We start from the raw sequence: 15271 nt of genomic DNA, 5'->3' as shown, positions 1-15271 counted from the left end.
ATGCTAGGTCGAGGGCCTTGAAGCGGATACGTGCAGCAATGGGGAGCCAGTGCAGGTCCCTAAGAAGTGGGGTGACATGGGCCGACTTCGGTAGGTTTGAGATCAGGTGGGCCGCTGCGTTTTGAATGAGTTGAAGAGGCTTGGTGGCAGTGGCCGGGAGGCCAGCTAGCAGTGCGTTGCAGTAGTCGAGGCGGGAGATGACTGTTGATTGGACAAGTAGTTGGGTGGCTTCTTTTGTCAGGAAGGGGCGTATCCTTCTGACGTTGCTCAGGAGGAATCTGCAGGTTCTGGTTGTCGCTGCGATGTGAGCAGAGAAGTTCAACTGGTCGTCGAGGACAACACCAAGGTTCTTGGCGGTCGGGGACGCGGTCACAGCTGCATTCTCGACTGTGATGGAGAGGTCGGTCAGGGGGGAGGATTTGGCCGTCAGGTGGAGCAATTCTGTTTTGCTTAGGTTCAGTTTGAGGTGGTTGGTCGTCATCCAGCCGGAGATGTCGGACAGACAGGCCGAGATCCGCTCAGAGACGTGGATATCTGAGGGAGGGAGGGAAGGAGAGGAAGAGTTGAGTATCATCGGCATAACAATGATATGAGAAGCCATGAGACGTGATAATGTTACCCAGTGATTTAGTGTAGAGGGAGAAGAGAAGGGGTCCTAGGACCGAGCCCTGGGGGACACCCGTCCGCAGGGGGCGGGTGGCTGACAGAGTCCCTCTCCATGACACTTGGTAGGAGCGGTCGTTGAGGTATGATGTCAGCCATGTCAGCGCAGATCCAGCCACTCCCATACCTGCGAGGGCCGCGAGGAGGATCTGATGGTTGCCTGTGTCGAAGGCTGCAGATAGATCTAGGAGAATCAGGACAGAGGAGAGGCCTTTCGCTTTTGCTAAGTGAAGTGCCTCTGTGACCGCAATGAGGGCCATTTCTGTGAGGTGGCCAGTCCGGAAGCCAGACTGATTGGGGTCTAGGAGGTCATTCTGTAAGAGATAAGCAGTAAGTTGGTTGGATACAGCACGTTCAAGTGTTTTAGAAAGGAAGGAGAGAAGAGAGACAGGACGATAGTTGCCTATGACGGTGGGGTTCAGGGTTGGTTTTTTTATGAGGGGCGTGACTCTGGCTTGTTTTAGGGAGGTGGGGACCACCCCCGAGTTGAGTGAGGAGTTGATGGTTGCAGTTAGGAATGGGAGAATGTCCGGTGCTATGGTCTGGAGGAGTGGGGAGGGTAGCTGGTCCAGCTGGCATGTAGTCGGACGGTTTGACGTTACCAGTGTCAGGATCTCGGCTTCTGTAATAGGAGAGAAAGATGACAGAGTGAAGGATGAGGTTCTCAATTCAGTGTTTGGAATGGGTGGGGGTTGGGAGAAGGAGCTGCGGATGTTCTCCACTTTTTCCTCAAAGAAGATCGCAAAGTCTTCGGCAGAAAAAGATGAGGGAGGAGGGGGTGGGGGGGGGGGGGGGTGGAGTGAGGAGGGAGGACATGGTAGCATGCAGTTTGCGAAGATTCTTGGCAGAGGCCTCGATCCTATGGTGAAAGAAAGAAGCTTTGGCATTAGTAATGGTTTTGGAGAATGTTAACAAGAGGTTGTGATATGTGTCGATGTCAGCAGTGAGGCGTGACTTTCTATACTTCCTCTCAGCCGCTCTCAGGACCTGTCTTTGTTCTCTCACTGCATCCGTCAGCCATGGACTGGGTGGGGAATGGCGGGCAGGTTTCTCAACGAGGGGACAGAGCTTGTCGAAGGAGGTTGCAAGGGCTGAGAGGAGGGTGGAGGTTGCCATCTCTGTGGGGAGAGCAGAGAAGGTGTCACTCAAAGGTAGAGCGGATATTATGTCAGAGGAGAGGGTGGAGGGGGATAGGGAGGGCAGGTTGCGTCTGAGTGAGACGGTTTGAGTTGGGGTGAAGACCTTTCGGTTAAGCATAAGAGTTAGTGAGAAGGATATGAAGGAATGGTCAGATACATGTAGGGGAGTTACCGTGGTGTTAATGATGCTGGAGTTACGGGAAAATATGAGATCCAAGGAGTTGCCTGCTTTGTGGGTGGGAGGCATGGCAGTGGGAGTCAGGTCAAATTGTTGTAGGAGGGAGACCACTGGGACCGACTGAGATGAGTCAGGCAGGTTGAAGTCGCCCAATAGAAGGAGAGGGGTACCATCTTCCGGTAAGGAGCTTAGAAGCATGTCCAGCTCATCTGTGAAGTGATCGAGGGGACCTGGAGGGCGATAGAGTGTAACAATGGTGAGATTGAAAGGATTAGAGACAGGCATCCACAGAGTACTTGCCCACCACCCCAACAATGTATGCTTAAAAAATAAGGTATATAGAAATAAAACCTGTTTAGTTCATCTCTGCATATCAGTGCCCACATTCATCAAATGAAAAACTAAAATTTATAAAATACTAAGTGTGTTATAAATACTTAGTCAGACAACATTATAAAGTGAAAGGGTCTGCACAGACAGCATATCTATTTTATAGATCTGTGCAGCAGAGTCACAGTACAGAGTATACTAAGGTAGATTTTACTTTGTGTGAAGGAGACATACCCCACATTCATTTTAATATAGAATTTTGGATTTGAGGGAATAAACAATAATTGAAAATCATAATTTTAAAATAACTGTACCAGCTTATTACAGTACCACATGGGTCTAACCTTAAAGGGACATGCAGTAATTTGTGTTGCTACAAATGGAATATTACACTGGCCTTATCCTTTCAGTAGCTATAAGACTAGAGAAAGTATAGGGACAGGGTATAGCCTACTCTAGTCTATACTGCACCCAAACTCAAATATATCTGAGTTGCAGATATATACTGTACCAGCGAGATAGATAGAGGACAGAGTGGGGGGCGGGGTTAAGGCACATTTGATATTTTGTTCTTCAGTGAGTGAAAAATTGCTTAAAATATACCTGTTATGTTTAGGGGTTATAAACTATAGCCCCCAACCGTTTGGTTAACTGTCAAAGTGTTTAATCATATTGTAAGCTTGAACAGGCCAAGCCAAATATTTATATTATATCTTTATACAGTATACTTTTCCTGCTGGAACATAAATTAGTTCTGTCTGTGCAAGAGAACAGTCTGTACTGTACTGTACAATCCCCATGAATTGATGGAGGACCAGAATAATGGTATAGCGCGCGCTCGCTCTCTCTCTCTCTCCGGTTGAAACCATCGTGATGCTATCAGCTTTTTAGCCACTGTGATACCGGATAAAACCAATCTCTTTAGCTGTGGAGGTACTGCATGCTCAAAGACATCATTTAGCAGTAATACAGAGGGGTGTACAGGTATATCCAGAGTTAAGAGATTTGCTAATTGCTGGGTCACTTCTTTCCAAAATATCTTAACTGGTGGGCAGTCCCAGTACATGTGCATAAATGTCCCTTCGTCCCCATTTATACATAGGGAGCATTTGGAGCAGTGGCGGCCGCTGCCGCTGGTGCCTTGTGGGTCGCAGTTCACGTTAATAGGTCGAGTTGAAAATGTAATGCTCTGAGATGCTCTGGAGCAATCTCTCTCTGTCTCTCGGATCAATCAAATCAAATAATTAACACATGTATGTTGTCATTTTAAACAACTCACCATTCATTCATTATGCATCAGCAGCAGCTAAATAAATGTTATACTTATAGTTCACAACACAGCAGCGCGTTTTGAATCGCCAGCCTATTATCGTCTCAGCAAGCACAGTCAATACTTTTTTCCGTAGCCGCATTTCGCGGAGACAGCTGTGTATAGCGAGAGAGAGAGAGAGAGCGAGAGAGAGAGTTACGTATCATGTATTAAACTAGAGTTAAGATCGCTAATCTACCTTGTTGTTGGCTTGTTGATAAAGTATATCCACTCTATGGCATTGTCCATCCAGCCTGTGTTGATGTCCATCCAGTGGCGGCTCGCCACTAGTGGGCGCAAGGGCGCCGACCCACCTGCTGGCCAGCTGCTGTTAAATCAGAGAAGAAGACAATAAAACTTTTTCGTTTTTGTGTTTTATAGCCCTATAAATAATATAAACATGTTTAAAATGAATACTATTTACTCATTTTAAGTATGTTTGTATTTCCAATGCACAATATAACGTTATTATCTAAATTAAAAAAACATCGTTTTCTTGAGCAGGAAGTGACGTTTTTTTTATTTTTTCGTATTTCTCGCCTGAGGGCTAGAAGCGATCGCGCTCTGAGTGCGCGTCACAGTTTGATCGCTGTCTCCGTCACAGCCAATCAGTGCATACGGCGTTGTGCGTTGAAATATGACTATTATGTTGGAATCCGAGCGCAATTTGAAGCGGTCTAGCCCAGCAGCGTGAACTTCCGTGAAGAATTTCCATAGCCGCATTTTCGTGGAGACGCTCTGATTGGCCGACGCGATGCCAGTTTTTTTCCATAGCCGCATTTCTCGGGTTCTTGCTTAGAGAGAGAATGCGCCAGGTTTATTCAAGGACTGAGTATTTTCATTTCGATTTATAGTTAGCTAAAGCTACCACCATGGAATTGGATAATTCTGTTAAATCCATCAAATCAACACCGTTTGAAAGACGGACAAATCATTGGCCGAATCCAATTTCTAGGTTATTATTCCTAGGTTGGTGATCGGTGGAGATAGTGTTGTTGTGAGAATGATGCAGGCAGCTGTTTGTCTTAGACGAGCGTACCGTGACTGCAAGTTCTTTAGACTGTTAAGCTTAGGCACTCTTTCAAAGTTGGTTATGGTTAGAGTTTGTCTTAGAGCATGGCGATAGAACGCCAGGTAGTTTGCAGGCTGTTCGAGGCGGAAATGGACAAAGACACAGCTCTTCACTCACACAGCTTGTTGGCTAACAACAAGCTATATGGATGCGCACAATGGATGGACATCAACACAGGCTGGATGGACAATGCCATAGAGTGGATATACTTTATCAACAAGCCAACAACAAGGTAGATTAGCGATCTTAACTCTAGTTTAATACATGATACGTAACTCTCTCTCTCGCTCTCTCTCTCTCTCTCGCTATACACAGCTGTCTCCGCGAAATGCGGCTACGGAAAAAAGTATTGACTGTGCTTGCTGAGACGATAATAGGCTGGCGATTCAAAACGCGCTGCTGTGTTGTGAACTATAAGTATAACATTTATTTAGCTGCTGCTGATGCATAATGAATGAATGGTGAGTTGTTTAAAATGACAACATACATGTGTTAATTATTTGATTTGATTGATCCGAGAGACAGAGAGAGATTGCTCCAGAGCATCTCAGAGCATTACATTTTCAACTCGACCTATTAACGTGAACTGCGACCCACAAGGCACCAGCGGCAGCGGCCGCCACAGTCCATCCATTGTGCGCATCCATATAGCTTGTTGTTAGCCAACAAGCTGTGTGAGTGAAGAGCTGTGTCTTTGTCCATTTCCGCCTCGAACAGCCTGCAAACTACCTGGCGTTCTATCGCCATGCTCTAAGACAAACTCTAACCATAACCAACTTTGAAAGAGTGCCTAAGCTTAACAGTCTAAAGAACTTGCAGTCACGGTACGCTCGTCTAAGACAAACAGCTGCCTGCATCATTCTCACAACAACACTATCTCCACCGATCACCAACCTAGGAATAATAACCTAGAAATTGGATTCGGCCAATGATTTGTCCGTCTTTCAAACGGTGTTGATTTGATGGATTTAACAGAATTATCCAATTCCATGGTGGTAGCTTTAGCTAACTATAAATCGAAATGAAAATACTCAGTCCTTGAATAAACCTGGCGCATTCTCTCTCTAAGCAAGAACCCGAGAAATGCGGCTATGGAAAAAAACTGGCATCGCGTCGGCCAATCAGAGCGTCTCCACGAAAATGCGGCTATGGAAATTCTTCACGGAAGTTCACGCTGCTGGGCTAGACCGCTTCAAATTGCGCTCGGATTCCAACATAATAGTCATATTTCAACGCACAACGCCGTATGCACTGATTGGCTGTGACGGAGACAGCGATCAAACTGTGACGCGCACTCAGAGCGCGATCGCTTCTAGCCCTCGGGCGAGAAATACGAAAAAATAAAAAAAACGTCACTTCCTGCTCAAGAAAACGATGTTTTTTTAATTTAGATAATAACGTTATATTGTGCATTGGAAATACAAACATACTTAAAATGAGTAAATAGTATTCATTTTAAACATGTTTATATTATTTATAGGGCTATAAAACACAAAAACGAAAAAGTTTTATTGTCTTCTTCTCTGATTTAACAGCAGCTGGCCAGCAGGTGGGTCGGCGCCCTTGCGCCCACTAGTGGCGAGCCGCCACTGTTGGAGTCTTGTTTAAGACCCATTTTGTTCAGTCTTATTGGAGTTAAGTATGTCCTGTGAATATAGTTAATATTGATTTGTTGATGGTCCGGGTTCCTTGATGCAAGTCGTACATTTGCCCAGGCCTCTTGCCAGTCAAAGTCTGTCTCCAGGTCTGGTATATCCCTCCTCCAGACTAAGTCTAGATGGAGGGTTTCATACGAGGCCGTTAGTAATTGATGATAAAGATCTGATACAAAACCTCTCGATGTCTCTCTTTCATAGAAAAAATTGTGGTATCTGTGGTGTACAATTGGTATATTTAATGGGACACCGTGAGCCTTCAAACATGCCAATAACTGTGCGTAAAAATAATATGTGGACTTGGTGAGATTAAATTTGTTGCGTATTTCATTGAAACTACAAAAACCCTGTTTGTTGAAAACGTCTCCTAATGAGTGTATGCCTTGCTTTTCCCATCTAGGGAATCTTATAGGTTGTTTTCCAATGAAGAGTGCATTGCGAGATCCAAACTTAAATAGACTCAAGGCATGGCCATAGGCACAGCTGCACTGGATCAGGTGCAATCAAGCCCATACACCTGCCGACCCATGAGGCAATCAACCACAGGGACCAGGGATTGACAGCTATCCCTCACAGAAAGGTGAAATAAAGCAAAAATAGACAGCTATCCCTCACAGAAAGGTGAAATAAAGCAAAAATAGACAGCTGTCCCTCACAGAAAGGTGAAATAAAGCAAAACAATGACACAACAGGGTTCTTTTACTGCTCTGTTGCCTAATGGTCAGACTGACATTGCAGTCATGTGGAGCCAATTAAGACATTCACCTCTATATGATCGCTCACATTCAAGTGTGATGAGCGCTCGCGTGGCAATTACAATAATAATAACAATGGCTGCATTTCTATAATGCGTTTTAGTTCAAGTTCCACTCAAAGCGCTGAAATGACTGCATTCTTTTTCAGTATGGGTGGCCCAGGAATCGAACCCCTAACCCTGGTAGTGTTAGTGCAATAGCCATTGAGTTACAAAGGACCACAAGTCTATGGACAAGGATAAGTATACTGTATGGACAAATATATGGACCACTGAATTATAGTATTGCCAATTCCTATTTAAACAATCACTCCTTTTCTGGTGACAGACACAAGCTCTTTTAATGCAAGTCTTCGGTGCTAGGTTATCTCGTAAAAGCATAAAAAGTGTCAAGCAAAGTGTCCGGCGTCACCGATAACGACGTCCAACACTCGACAAAAGCAGTTTATCCGAATAATTTCACTATTGTTTATTTTTATTTATTATTTAAATTTTAGCGTTTATCATTTTTATTTTTTATTTTTTTTACTACTGGGCAGTCCAGTAGAGAGAGAGAGAGAGAGAGAGGAAGAACGGGAGACAGAGTGGGGGGAAGACATTCGGCAAATGACGCCGGGTCCGGGAATTGAACCCGGGTCGGCCGTGCCGCGACGCAGCACGTTACATGGTTCGCCACTTGGGCGCCCCCCAGTATTGTTTATTTTTATTGTGAAACTAAGTTGAGAGTTGTAATCCTGTGGCTGCACCAGGACCAGCATGACTGCACGCCAAGGGGAGAGGCCTCCAGTGGACCAGCATGACTGCACGCCAAGGGGAGAAGCCTCCAGTGGACCAGCATGACTGCACGCCAAGGGGAGAGGCCTCCAGTGGACCAGCATGACTGCATGCCAAGGGGAGAGGCCTCCAGTGGACCAGCATGACTGCACGCCAAGGGGAGAGGCCTCCAGTGGACCAGCATGACTGCATGCCAAGGGGAGAGGCCTCCAGTGGACCAGCATGACTGCACGCCAAGGGGAGAGGCCTCCAGTGGACCAGCATGACTGCACGCCAAGGGGAGAAGCCTCCAGTGGACCAGCATGACTGCACGCCAAGGGGAGAGGCCTCCAGTGGACCAGCATGACTGCATGCCAAGGGGAGAGGCCTCCAGTGGACCAGCATGACTGCACGCCAAGGGGAGAGGCCTCCAGTGGACCAGCATGACTGCACGCCAAGGGGAGAGGCCTCCAGTGGACCAGCATGACTGCACGCCAAGGGGAGAGGCCTCCAGTGGACCAGCATGACTGCACGCCAAGGGGAGAGGCCTCCAGTGGACCAGCATGACTGCACGCCAAGGGGAGAGGCCTCCAGTGGACCAGCATGACTGCACGCCAAGGGGAGAGGCCTCCAGTGGGGTTGTGGTGATGAGAAACTCTGAGGGGTCTGGACTGAAGACCAGACAGAAGTTTTGGCTTCGTTTTTTTCTTTTTTACAATGTTGAACAATGTATCCCGCTGCTTGAAAACGGCATGCTGTGTTGTCTTTAGCCGCATATGGAAGATATAGTGATATATGATATTATATCATATATCACTATATCATCCAGATATAAATCCATAAGATAACATAGCCGCAACAGTGTCCCGGGCTTGCTAGCACACATATGGATGATATTGTGATTTATGATATTATATTCATCATCATATTTCATATTTCATATTTCATCATTCATCATACTGTTGCTGTCACCAACACTGTTGCTGCTATGTTATCCTATAGATTTCACTGCTTTGGCCATGTGAGAACTGTAGGTTTCCATGATTTAAAAAAGCTCTGTCAAGAACAATCTGGCTTCAGTGCATGTCACATGAGCTGTGATGCCCACCATGGGTGCCATTCTTGGCCTATTGATACAGTGGCAATGAAAGGGAAATAATCACCTGCCGGGGCTGACAGTGGCTCATGGGGGTTGAGTGGTCGTCTGGTAATCGGATGGTTCCCCGTTCAATTCTAGCTCCTCCCGGCAGCGTGTCGAAGTATCCTTGAGCAAGACACTTAACCCCTAACTGCTCCCGATGAGCAGGTTGGCACCGTGCATGGTTGTCTCCGCCGCCGGTGTGTCAGTGTGTGAATGTGAGGCACAAGTTGTAAAGCGCTTTGGATAAAAGCATTATATAAATGCAGTCCATTTACCTGCCTCAACAGTACAACCCATTGAAACACATCAATGCTTTGCAGCTGTCGGTATAGGATTCTCTTTCAATAAATCATTGCCAATTTTCATAAAGATCAGTGGTGTTATACTCTACAGTCCCTGTGTGCCCCCTCTCTACTATCATATTTCATATTCCATAAAGATCAGTGGTGTTATACTCTACAGTCCCTGTGTGCCTCCTCTCTACTATCATATATCATATTCCATAAAGATCAGTGGTGTTATACTCTACAGTCCCTGTGTGCCCCCCTCTCTACTATCATATTTCATATTCCATAAAGATCAGTGGTGTTATACTCTACAGTACCTGTGTGGGCCCCCTCTCTACTATCATATTTCATATTCCATAAAGATCAGTGGTGTTATACTCTACAGTACCTGTGTGCCCCCTCTCTACTATCATATTTCATATTCCATAAAGATCAGTGGTGTTATACTCTACAGTACCTGTGTGGGCCCCCTCTCTACTATCATATTTCATATTCCATAAAGATCAGTGGTGTTATACTCTACAGTACCTGTGTGGGCCCCCTCTCCCAGCTGCTGTTTTTTGTTTGGTTTGTTAGTAATGCCAATCAAACAAACAGTCAATGAACAAATATCTAAATATACAATCATACACACAGGGGATACAAATATTGGTAAAATGTTTTTGGCTAGGCTGTTTTAGTCTAGCTGGTCCATATCTGCTTCTATTAATTTCTGCTAAACTAGGCTAGCTTGCAGCTGGATAGCTTTCTACTGAATCCAGAGAGGAAATGTATATCTTCTTGTCTGACTCTGGAGAAGATGGAAAGTGCGTGGTTTGTCATTGGTCCAAAGGCTTTTCATTTGTGCTTGTATATTATGTATCAAAAGGAGAAACCTTATCGGATGACTTTTAACCAGATCCAGTAGCTCCTCTTTGAAGTCAGAAATGTTGATTTACAGCCCCACCAGTAGGAATGAACTAAGTAACACATTCTAACTAACTACAGTAACTAACCCCACAAGCCATGACAAATCTTGCATGATTTCATTATTTATGAGGGAAAGAACCACACCATTCAACAAGCTGGCAAAAACATGGGAACCTTCTGTAAGTGCCAACAAATCAACTTTATTTACACTCTAAAAAACAAAAGCTTCTATTTACAACCAAAAGCAGATCTTTGCTTGTAATACAAAGGGGAGTGATTTTCTTTCTTCTTTTTTGTAATATTTCTAAGAACTCTCAGAGTCTTCTTAGTTAATTGTTGTGATCCTCTTCCAACCGCTGGCTGAAGATCTTTGCCATGTTGAAAAAGGACAATGTTATGGAGGTATAGAAGACACCACTCCCAACAAGAAATATGATAGGACGAGGGTTGTTATGATAGAAGTGATCAGAATTTGCCGACATTACCATTTTGTTTGTGTTGTCGAATAGGGTTAATTATATTTGCAACACAATAATCATTGTGAGGACACTGGACACTGAATCCGTTTGTTGTGTTAATTACAGCTCAATGAAATTATGTAGATGAAAGAATAGCATGTGTGAGATTAAGTGCAACATAAATTATCGTTCTTTTTCGGTGAGGTGTAGGGCTGTCAATGCATATTCTATAGTCAAATTAATAATCGAAAAACATACATTCGATTGTGGGGGGAAAAAACAGCCTGACTGTCTGCCTCTCAACTTCTCACGTGGGCCTGAATGCGCTGCGTGACAGAGACAGGAGACACGTGACGTCAATTTCATTTAGTGGAGCTGAAGAAACCAATAACAACTGCATGGTCTGATGGCAGAGTTCAGAACCCAACTTGGTCATGAAGGGTTTGCACTCTGAGCAATCTAAAAAGCCCTGTTTGGAAATACTTCATTTTCATCAACTTGTGGAACCCCTAGACAAAGTTGTATGCAAGCTATTTAAACTACAGCTGGCCTACCTTCTTTTTCTATGCTAACACTATTTTGGGAGTTCTAGCGTCAAGAATGTAAGTAGTCTACTTTTAGTTATTTTTAATAGTACTTTATTGTAAATCATCCCTCAGGGTAAAACATAGATATTGAATAATGAATAGAGACAGAAGTGTCATGCAGGTCCCCAATCTCCCGTTTCATGTCAAGGAAAAGGTATTGTTCCATGTTTATCACACCTTGCCCAGAGGCGCGTTGCTGTGTATGAATGTCCATTCTATCAAACTTTCATTGATTTGATCTCGCTCCGAGAGACAGCCCCTTCTCAATCCAGCACCAATTCCTCCTCACGCAGAGAGAGAGTGTGTAGGTATGTTAATCTTGAAGGTAATTTATTTTATTTACATAATGCACAATAATATGTATATATTTGAATGGTTCAAACCTATGTGTTTTTTTTAGAAGGAATAGTCAAATGTCATTTTAGGCAGCCCTTGTGGCGTGCCCCTTTAAACTTTTAATTATTTCCTCCAACTGTCATGTGCTGTCATGAGTACTGCAGAAAAATTTCATGTTTTGTTGGATTCACTTCTGTCGGACTCCACACTACAAAGTCACAGTTTGCCTGCTTTGCTGCTTGGATTTGTCATCTATTTGTGGTCCCATTTGAGGATAATTGCTCTCTTTCCCACGTTGGGACGCACCTCATCATTGTTGCAGCTGTTGGCCAGAGAGGAAGGCCAAGGTATGAGGTTTCTGCCATCATGGTACAAGCAAACGCTGTACGGCAACATCAGAGTATGGGGTTGATGAGAAGAATGGTATGGTCGGGTGCCATGATGTCCCTCCTACTGCTGTCTCGAACCTAATGACCCACCTGGAAAGCAGTTGAATCCTAGAAATCTTCAAAGAGAACCATGACCCTCAACACCCTCAAATTCCAGCAACATTTTCATCTGAAGGTTTTTCATCTGGTTCATCTGAAGGTCACAAAGGTGGATGAACTCTTTTGGTTTCCACGGCAGGACGGTTTTGGTATTCATAGCGGCAGGATTAGACATTAAAATGTCTATGTAATATGGGATCTAAAGGCATAAATGTGATCCACTGAAAGATATACAGGTATATCCAAGTGGTTAGAATAAGGGATTAAGGGATTTGTCCATGTACAGTATATCATAATATCAAAAGCAATGTAAACCTCATATCAGGTGGCTTTTATTGAAGTTACCGTGAGTGCAGTGCACACGTAATATAAACCAGATAGCAAAGTCCAGCAGCCTCCGTCTCTTGTCATTGTGATTTAGAGGGTGGGAAATTTAATCAGGAATGATCCTCCACACACAGCCTCAAAGATTAGACTTCATGCTCCCCTATCTCACCTCACCCTCAAAGAAATTACAGCAGCTCGAGACGTTTAACATCCATGATTAACTCTCCTACCCCTTAAAGGAGGTGTCTGGGAAATGCTGCTTTTTAGTTGTTTTTTCAGATTTCACAAAATGTATCGGAAATAATCTGGCATCTATCTCTATTTATCTGTCTGTCTGTCTGTCTGTCTGTCTGTCTGTCTGTCTGTCTGTCTGTCTGTCTGTCTGTCTGTCTGTCTGTCTGTCTGTCTGTCTGTCTGTCTGTCTGTCTGTCTGTCTGTCTGTCTGTCTGTCTGTCTGTCTGTCTGTCTGTCTGTCTGTCTGTCTGTCTTTCTGTCTGTCTATCTATCCATCCATCAGTACATCTGTCTTAACATTTTAGAGACTGTTTTCCTCTTTACTAGAAATCTTCAAAGAGGACCATGACCGTCTGTCTGTTTGTCTGTCTGTCCGTCGGTTGATCAGTACTATCACCCCTCGCCTCATTGACAGGATAGTGTGCTCTTACAGTAACATGGAATAGGAATAACATTTGAGTGCTGAATTCTTCTTGAGATCTTCATCGCCGAAGTCAAGTAATATCACGTTTGCTTTTGTTTTATGTCCACAGGTGGTCTGTGTTTGTGTGTAATAGGGAGCGTGTAATTCAATTTATTAGAGTAAACAATGGACGGGTAAATAAAGATGCAAGGCATGTGATATCTGCTCATGAATTCTGTTACCGTGGCCTGAATTCCTTTGACAGATGAAGATTGTTGATAAATGAACACCCACAACAGCTCCCAGGCAGCAATGTTGGCAGTGTCCAAATGTGTAGCTATTTTGTAATCTGCATCTTGCAGTGGTTTGGAAAATAGAGTGTGCATCCATGTGTACTGCTGTTCTGAAGCATCTGCCCTACAAACACATTACATAATGTCAACGTTGCACTTTGGTCATCGTTTGGTAAGTGTTGTGTGTGTGGAAATGACTGTACACGCACACAGTTTCAATGTCGGAACCACAACTTGTTTACTTTAGTCAACTGTCACAAATCACAGATCACACTACTTATATATGTACTGTATCAGCGCATGCTCTGCCCGTAACCAACAGCAACCCATAATAGTCACACTCTTAAAGGCACTGTACCCACTATCACAACATACAGCAAACCTTGTGTAACCAGAACATAACAGTAAATTCATTACCAACATGTCCTCATGGATCGGTAATTTAATAATACAACAATTACGTTACATCACAGTCCTCATCCTTACTTCATTTGAAACGTTATAAGTAGGTTGTTAGAACGTTTGTAAATGACCGGGCTACTGGCTTACATTAAAATATATATCTATAGCCCTATTTATTCCAATGAGGAAACATATATAATTAATCTGATCATTATTCTTTGTAAATATTACACACCTAAGGTGGAATGTTGAAAGAAATGCCCTTCCTATATGTTTTAAAGTCACACTGACTGTCACAGAAGTTTGAATGAAGACCCTCTTTGTATTTCTATTCTATTTTGAGTATACGGTTACTGTGAGCTGAAATTACTCTATGCTTGACTCTCCTCCAGAAGTCAAACAATATCATTGCTTGAGATTTGTTTCCGGTGTGATTTGTCCAATGGCTGTACAGCATTGAGTAACTGTTCAGTTGTTTAAAACTGTGCAGACTTTCTTGTTCTCTGACGCACAGAAGATAATTTCTCATTCTTCTCACAGTCATTTCCCTGTTGATTTCATCATGATTCATATTTAGCTTTCACTAAAAGTAACAATATTTTTCTTATATGAAGTTTCCTCGTGAGATATCAACTAATGTTGGGACGAGTTGAGCTAACGTTAAGGTAGCCAGGGGCCAGCCTAGCTAGCGTTAGTGCAATAACGAGCTAAATTACAAGTTGCAGAATGTAGACTAACGTTATCACTCATATTTTCTATAATGTCAGTCAGCATGGCTAAAATTGTCGTTATCGTAGTCTGTGGCATTCGTTAGTGCAGTAAAACCAATTAATATGTTTTATATAGCCACTGGTTTGTGCTACTGGTGGCTAGATCTAGTTATTGTCATGGTCGGTTTTTCTCTGAGTGCAAAGTGTGATCGTCAGTGTGAAATGTGTGTAACAAATATACAAGAGCCAGATGAGGCGAGGAATGGAGTAAAACCCCAAAGCGGTTATATTTATTATACAAAGATATATGGAACAGGGGAATACTAGGAATTGGGGTAAACAGAACAACACAAAACAGAATAAAAGTCCAAATAAAATGCAACACAATATGTGACAAATAATAAACAAACTTGAGCATTGTCAAAAACAAATGAAACAAAGTATCAAAAGACACCACAGGAACAATTAAAGTCCAATTGCCTGGGAACAAAAAAGATAAACACACACCGGGGCAATCAGAAGGGCAACACGTGGGTAATGTTTCCTTTTTGATTAAATATGAAATATTATTTGGCAATATAGTTCCGTTCGGCGAACAGCATTACCCATTCGTTAAAATAAGAATACTTTAGTTATTCTTTTTTTTTAATCCACTTTTTCTCCTCTCTTTTTTCTATTTTTCTCCCATCCCAATTTCGCTGTGCCAATTCTCCCCTCCCCTGTCTTGAACGTTGGTCGCATATGACCCCCACTGGCCGGTTGTAGGGAGGATAGAAGCCTTGCATCACGTGTCCCCTCCGATACACGAGGAGGCAGCCTGTCACATCTTTTCACCTGCCAGCG

This window comes from Notolepis coatsorum (assembly GCF_963971535.1).
Source record: "Notolepis coatsorum genome assembly, chromosome: 1".
Lineage (NCBI taxonomy): Eukaryota > Metazoa > Chordata > Actinopteri > Aulopiformes > Paralepididae > Notolepis > Notolepis coatsorum.
Note: the sequence above shows the minus strand (reverse complement) of the source record.